Here is a 6,507-nt window from a genome sequence, read left to right as displayed (position 1 = left end):
GACGTGTTAGCCGCTGCAAACCTTCCCCCCTCCTAATTTGGTGCACATCCTTGTGTGTCGCTGAAAATGCATGGTGACATGGTGGAAGTTACATTCTCAGAAGTAATGTTAAGCTGACAAAAAGTATAACATGTCATAAGTATCAAAGGCCAACAAATATACATAGAACATGAAGTGCAATGAAAGACCATGCAAAGTGAATTGTTCTTGCAAAAGATGGGTCCAATCATAACTAAAGCTAGACAACATAAATAAAAAAACACCTACACTATTATGAAGATTAAAGAACTAATTTTTTTAGATTTATGAATGTAACATAAGAAATCAAATATGACCCTACGTTAATGCAAGTTCATAAACCTACTAGTTTAAAACATATGATCATTCTTAACACAACAACCAAGTCTATGCATGTCGATGGGTTACAAAGAAGGTCAAAAACCCATCAGTACATTGTCAATTAGGTTTTAAATGAAGCGGATGAAATATTTCTTTTCGCATTTAAAAAAATAAATAAAGCACATCACAAGGCTACCACCCCAAGGCAAGTCAAGCTATGACTCTTAGCTCCATGTATCCACAAGGAAGTGCTCCAAAAATCTACTAGCCTATCATGGTGATGGCTAACCCCTATTAGCCTAAAGCATTGGTTTAGGGCCTCGAACAAGTGAGCCAAGGTGGTTTCCTTCACCTGCCAAGTGCTAATAAAGTGCTAGGCCTAACATAAACACAAATTTAAACATAAAAATTTTGATTTTCAATGTGCTGCTTGTTTGGAACACCTTTTTTTTCACTTTATTTGTTCTTTTTTAAGCACTTTTTATGCTTCCATAATGAGAGATGCTTATGGAAAATGGACTAAGGGATCCGTAGGTCATGTAAGAAATAAGTGGGATATTAAGGCAATCATTAGGAATCTAGGACTAACAAGAAATGAACCTAAATTAATCTAAGGTCAAGGTCAATTGCCTATGATTAACATAAATAAAACCAAATTTTCAATGTTTGTGTTAAAACTTTAGTGTATGCCTCATGCGCATGATCAAAAGTTGATTAAATACTTGCTCAAATGAAAATTTGAATCTAAGTCAAGCCATGAGCTAGAAATCATTCAACTTGAAGAAATGAAGTGGCTCTTGAAAGCCAAATTTTGCATGTTTGATTCTTCCAAAAAGTTGGCTAATACACGCTAAAGAGAAATTTACAATTTTAGGTCAATCCAATGAGCTAGAGATGATTGCAACTTTTGATGAAGTTGAAGTGTTTGGCTTAATAGCCAAATTTACAATACAATGCGATGCTGACCCCTCCATAGGTCAATGGAATCCCATTGTAGCTATCAATCTTCAAAAATGGACTCGATCATTAGTGCTATGCTAGCATTTTTCATTCGAACCAAGCAATAAGAATGTAACAGTCAAACCCATGTCCAAATTTTTAGTGCACAAAGCATCAAATTATTGTCAGTAGCTCTTAAAATGAAGCTCACATGAAAAAAGAATTTCTTTTAGTGCATAGAGGATATTTAGTTAAGCCAAGCACTAAAAGAATGTGTAAACTAAAGTTTTTGTGCAATGAAGTTCATTTATGCATAGAAATTATCACAATCATCACACACAATGAATGCCTTTCTTGCTTTATGTAGCATTGTATGGCATACGTAACAAAGAGAGAGAGAACTATATAGTGAATTTTGATCTCTCTTGAGTCAATCAACACTGGATTTTGTGTTATTGGCCATTTAGTCTACCGTTCCAAAATAGAGCTCAATCATTGTTGATGAAAGTATCTTGCACAAGGATCAATTTTTATGAAAATCTCATTATTTAAGTGCAAACTCTTTCTTTAAAATCCAATTTTAGTGAACAATGGATGCACAAATTTGATGCTAGCAAGCTCTCAAATTGGAAGTTGGTTCATAAAAATTAAAAAAGAGAGAGGTCTCACTTGCAAGAAAGCTCGGTCTTTAGTGCATGATAGCATTTTTCATTCACAACAACAAGCACAAAAATAAAAAACCATCACAAATCCCACATTTTTCATACCCAAGAATTTTCAATGAATCAATGAAAAATACAAAATTCATATCCCATGCTCTAATGTAGCAGATTTCAATACCCAAAGGAAGGAAGGAGAGAGAGAGAGAGAGAGAGAGAGAGAGAGAGAGAGAGAGAGAGGTATTGATCATTAAATGCACATAAATCCATTCAAAAATTCAATTTTTAGTGTTAAAAAAGGGTCTATTAGGCACAAGCACTGATCAATCAACATTTATTGCAAACTTTGAGCTCACCTTTTTTTTGTCCTAACTCTAACCACCATAGTTTTCCATGCTATCCTCGGTCGTGTTTTGATCTCCCGATTGGCTCGATGGGGCCCCTTTTTTTTATTGAGATTTTTTGGGTCACAAGGGTGGGCACTCCCTCTTTTAAAAAAATTTAAAAAATTACAGATTCCCCTCATTTCAAATTGATCGTTGCTAAGTAGGTTTGTCAACTAGTCTTGCATGGCCACACACAAATTATCATAAATTTCACAGCAATTAATCAATCATAGTGAATTTCCAAACCGAGTTAATAATCATTGCAAAATCAATTGCTCATATCCAATAGCTCTAATCATCCAAACCCAACGGATTTTTCATCTTGATTCGTGAGGCTACACACACATTCAACTTAGAAGCACACGATTCAATGCATCTTTGTCATATTCGTCCAATTGTCAATCATCACCATGGAAATACACATAAATTACCAAAATTTTTGCACAAATTGAGTATTCCAACTCAACTCTTGTGTCAACTTTATGGTTCCTACGCACCAAGTCTTTGGCCAAAATAATAATCATGAATAGAAATGGCTACTAACCATTCATTCACATGTTTGGATATCAAATGCCATTGAATAGGCATACACACCCAAATTTAAGTCAAAATTGTATGTAACAAATACATCAATTTCTCATTGCATTTTTCCAATTGCATACTTGATCAAGCATAGATGAGTACATGCATGCTTAATTTCTTAAATGCAACAAATATATCAATTTCTCATTGCATTTTTATGATTGCATATGTGATCAAGCATAGATGAGCACATGCATGCATGTGTGTGTGTGTGTGTGTGTGTGTGTGTGTGTGTGTGTGTGTGTGTGTGTGTGTGTGTGTAAGTACTTATAGGCGTAGAATTTATTCAAAGATTGTTTTTCGTAAAGAAAATTGAGCATTATGAGTTTTTAGTTATGTTTTTTAGTTTAACTAACTCTCTTGTCACTTTCATGACTACAATGGATGATACGCTACGATCATATTTTAGAAATTCGTCATTGTTTTCTTAGATAACATTTTGGTCTATAGTGCTACTGAAGAATAGCGACAACATCTCAAGTTGGTGTTTGATTTGCCAAAAGAGCACAAGTTTTTGCAAAGCTCAATAAGTGTGATTTTTTGAAAACAATAATCAATTACTTAAGGTAGCTCATATCTTCTGTTATCTTCAAATGGATCCAATTAAGAAAGATGTAATTCTACAATAGCCTCATCCTCTTAATTTGAAAGAATGGTAGATTTTTTTGGTATGATACGCTATTATCGTAAATCCATTAAGGATTATGCTAAAATAGTGGTTTTTATGAGAGACAAATTAAAGTCTCAATGTAAAGCCTTCACTAGGAGTGAAGAGCAAAAATCGAGTTTTGATAAGCTTACGATAGCTTTAAGTATGACACCTATTTTATCTATTGTTGATTCTCTCAAACTATTTGTGCTTGAGGCGAATGTGAGTAACAAAGCTATTGGCGTAGTGCTATTGCAGAAAAGACGGCATGTCACTTTTAAAAGAAAAAGGTTAGCATTCACTATTTAGTGCTCAATTTGAAATTTTCTTTGATCATGAAAGCATCAAATGATCTGCACAATAGAAAGATCTTAAGGGACAAAAAACGAAGTAGGTTAAAATCTTTCAAGAATATGACACTATTGTGGCTAATCTTTAAGTCACATGTTTGAAGTCAATGCTCTTGCATTTACAAAGATTCAAAGTGAATTAATGCGATCTCTTAAGGGCAAATGAGAGAATGATCAGTCTTACTCCAAAATATGGAGTCATACTATGAAGACCTCTCACCAACAATCAATTTAGTGTTCAGGACTCTACATAAAGTTCCATTTTTTCTAGTGATAAACTTAATCGATGGAAGCATTTCTCTATTGATAAAGGTTACTTACTCCACAAGGGGAGAGTTTATGTATTGATAGATACTAACATCAAGCACCAAATCCTAATGAGTCTCATGATAGTTTTAGTGTTGGTCATCTCAAGATAAGAAAGACTTATGCACTCATACGTCGCTAATTCTACTCGTCACACTTGCATAACGACGTACAAGATTATTGATTAAATTTCAAAAGTGTTATGTTAATAAGGTAGAAAGAGTAAAAGTAGGAGGGTTGCTTCATCCTTTAAAGAGCAAGTAGAAAAGTATCTCTATGGATTTCAACGTAGGACTTCCGACTATTTTACATGGACATTACTCCATTTGAACAGTGGTTGAGTGTCTTACCAAGATGTGTAGGTGTATTTTTAGTAAGCCTATTGTTGAACTCTAAAATTAGCAAGGCTATTCGTGAAGAACCTTTATAAGTTGTATGATTTATCCATGAATATTGTGAGTGATCGTGATGGTAAGTTCACTAGTCACTTTTGGTAAGCAATAGTTTAAAAGTTGACGTCCAAGTACGTCTGACCATCACCTTAAAAGTGATGGGTAAACTAAATAGTAAATCAAGCCATAGAGAATATGTTATATGCCTATGTGAGCAAAAAACAATCAAGTTGAAAACATTATCTACCAACTTCAAAATTTTCTTACAATAGTCTCAAGCATTAGAACGTATTTTGGATTCTCATGTTTTACATACAAAGCATCAAAAATGCCATCAAGTGTTGGTTAAGTGGAAGGATGGATTTGAAGAGGGTTCCACTTGAAAGAATATTAGTTTGATTAAGAAAAGATTTTCTACTTTTGTTTTTGAGGATGAAAGCTACTCTTCAAGGGGGAGTAGTGTGAGGGCAAGGGTCATGGGCAAGGCCTAGGCAAAGGGCAACATGGATGGCCAGGAGACTTAGTATAGCAAGGTCTATTTAAGTGTAGGTTAGTGGAGAAGCAATTGGCCATCCCCTTCCCTTCGCCTCCTTAGTACACACCTTCAAGTAGTTTGATAAAAATAATTACATAGATGCACTACAATTATGAGTGTAGAATTCACATTAAAAAAAGCGACGTTATCGGTTCATTGTCGAGATAGTATGAACTGAAAAATTAACATGTTTTTATTAACAATGGTCTTTCATAATTTACCTTTACTCCCACCTTTGGAAGTTGTTTTATTTGTTCAAATGTGCAATCCCTATCTTCGCAAGATACAAGGGAGTGGGTGTGGAGAATGGGTGTGGAGAAGGCATACTATCGATGAGTTTTCAATGCTAAGGAAGCTTTGTATGCAAAAGAAAGTTTACATACATGATGGCGTTGATGACTTTTCAACTACAGTTAAGAATAAGTTTTCTAGCCAACATTTATGGAGTATTCATACTAAAACCCATTTGTCCATACATGCAATAATTAGACTCTTTCTCAGTATCATTTCCATATATGCATCTTTCATCAATAGCTATTAACAACATCACCAATTGATATTTATTCCCAAGAGAATGGATTCGATATGCCAATTCTAAATCCTTGTGCATGGGCTATGAACTCGATTCTGAGGTTTTTGATATTATGGTTCTTGCCTTGCACATTTTACTTTTTAGAGTAGATTCTCCAAGGAAACAAAAGAGCCCCTTTTCTGAGCTGATTCATAGTAGGGGAGAGAGGGATGGTGTGGATGTGAACGTATGAGTGGATTTTGGGACATATCAATGATAGGGAGTGGGTGTGAATGTGGCCAAAGATCTCTAATGGTTTTGGAAGCACAAAATTTCTTTTAATGATGGCAATCTAAATTATTATTTTTGTTACTAGTATTTTTTTCACAAGGATGAGGATTTTGAGTAGCCGTTACCCATATGTATCCTCCTACAAACTAGTTGTCTCTCTGAAAAAGCTAGATGGCATGTACTAAACTTCTTGGATACATATACCTCAACATCAGGGATTGTAGTTTTTATTTTGCATTCTTAATGACAAAAGGATGTGTGTGTTCAATTTGTCCACTTGCGGGTAGCACACCTGGCGTGTGGATAACAATACATCATTAACACCGTTGAGCAAAATGAGTGATGAATAACTGTTAGTGGTATTGCCTAGAAAAGCTTGGCAATCAGATATTGTCAGCCGGACACCCATTTTGATCTTAATTACTCGACCATGTTTTGTGGTTAATCAAATTGACACTACAACCACCTCCTACACTTACCAAAACATACAGCTTAGCATTGATGCTTTTCTTTATAAAGTAAAAAAACACTGGTTCAAAAATGTTCTTTCCTCCCAAGTCAACATGTA

This window comes from Adiantum capillus-veneris, chromosome 24 (assembly GCF_014529385.1).
Source record: "Adiantum capillus-veneris isolate H3 chromosome 24, ASM1452938v2, whole genome shotgun sequence".
Taxonomy (NCBI): domain Eukaryota; kingdom Viridiplantae; phylum Streptophyta; class Polypodiopsida; order Polypodiales; family Pteridaceae; genus Adiantum; species Adiantum capillus-veneris.
This window is presented reverse-complemented; position numbering follows the sequence as displayed.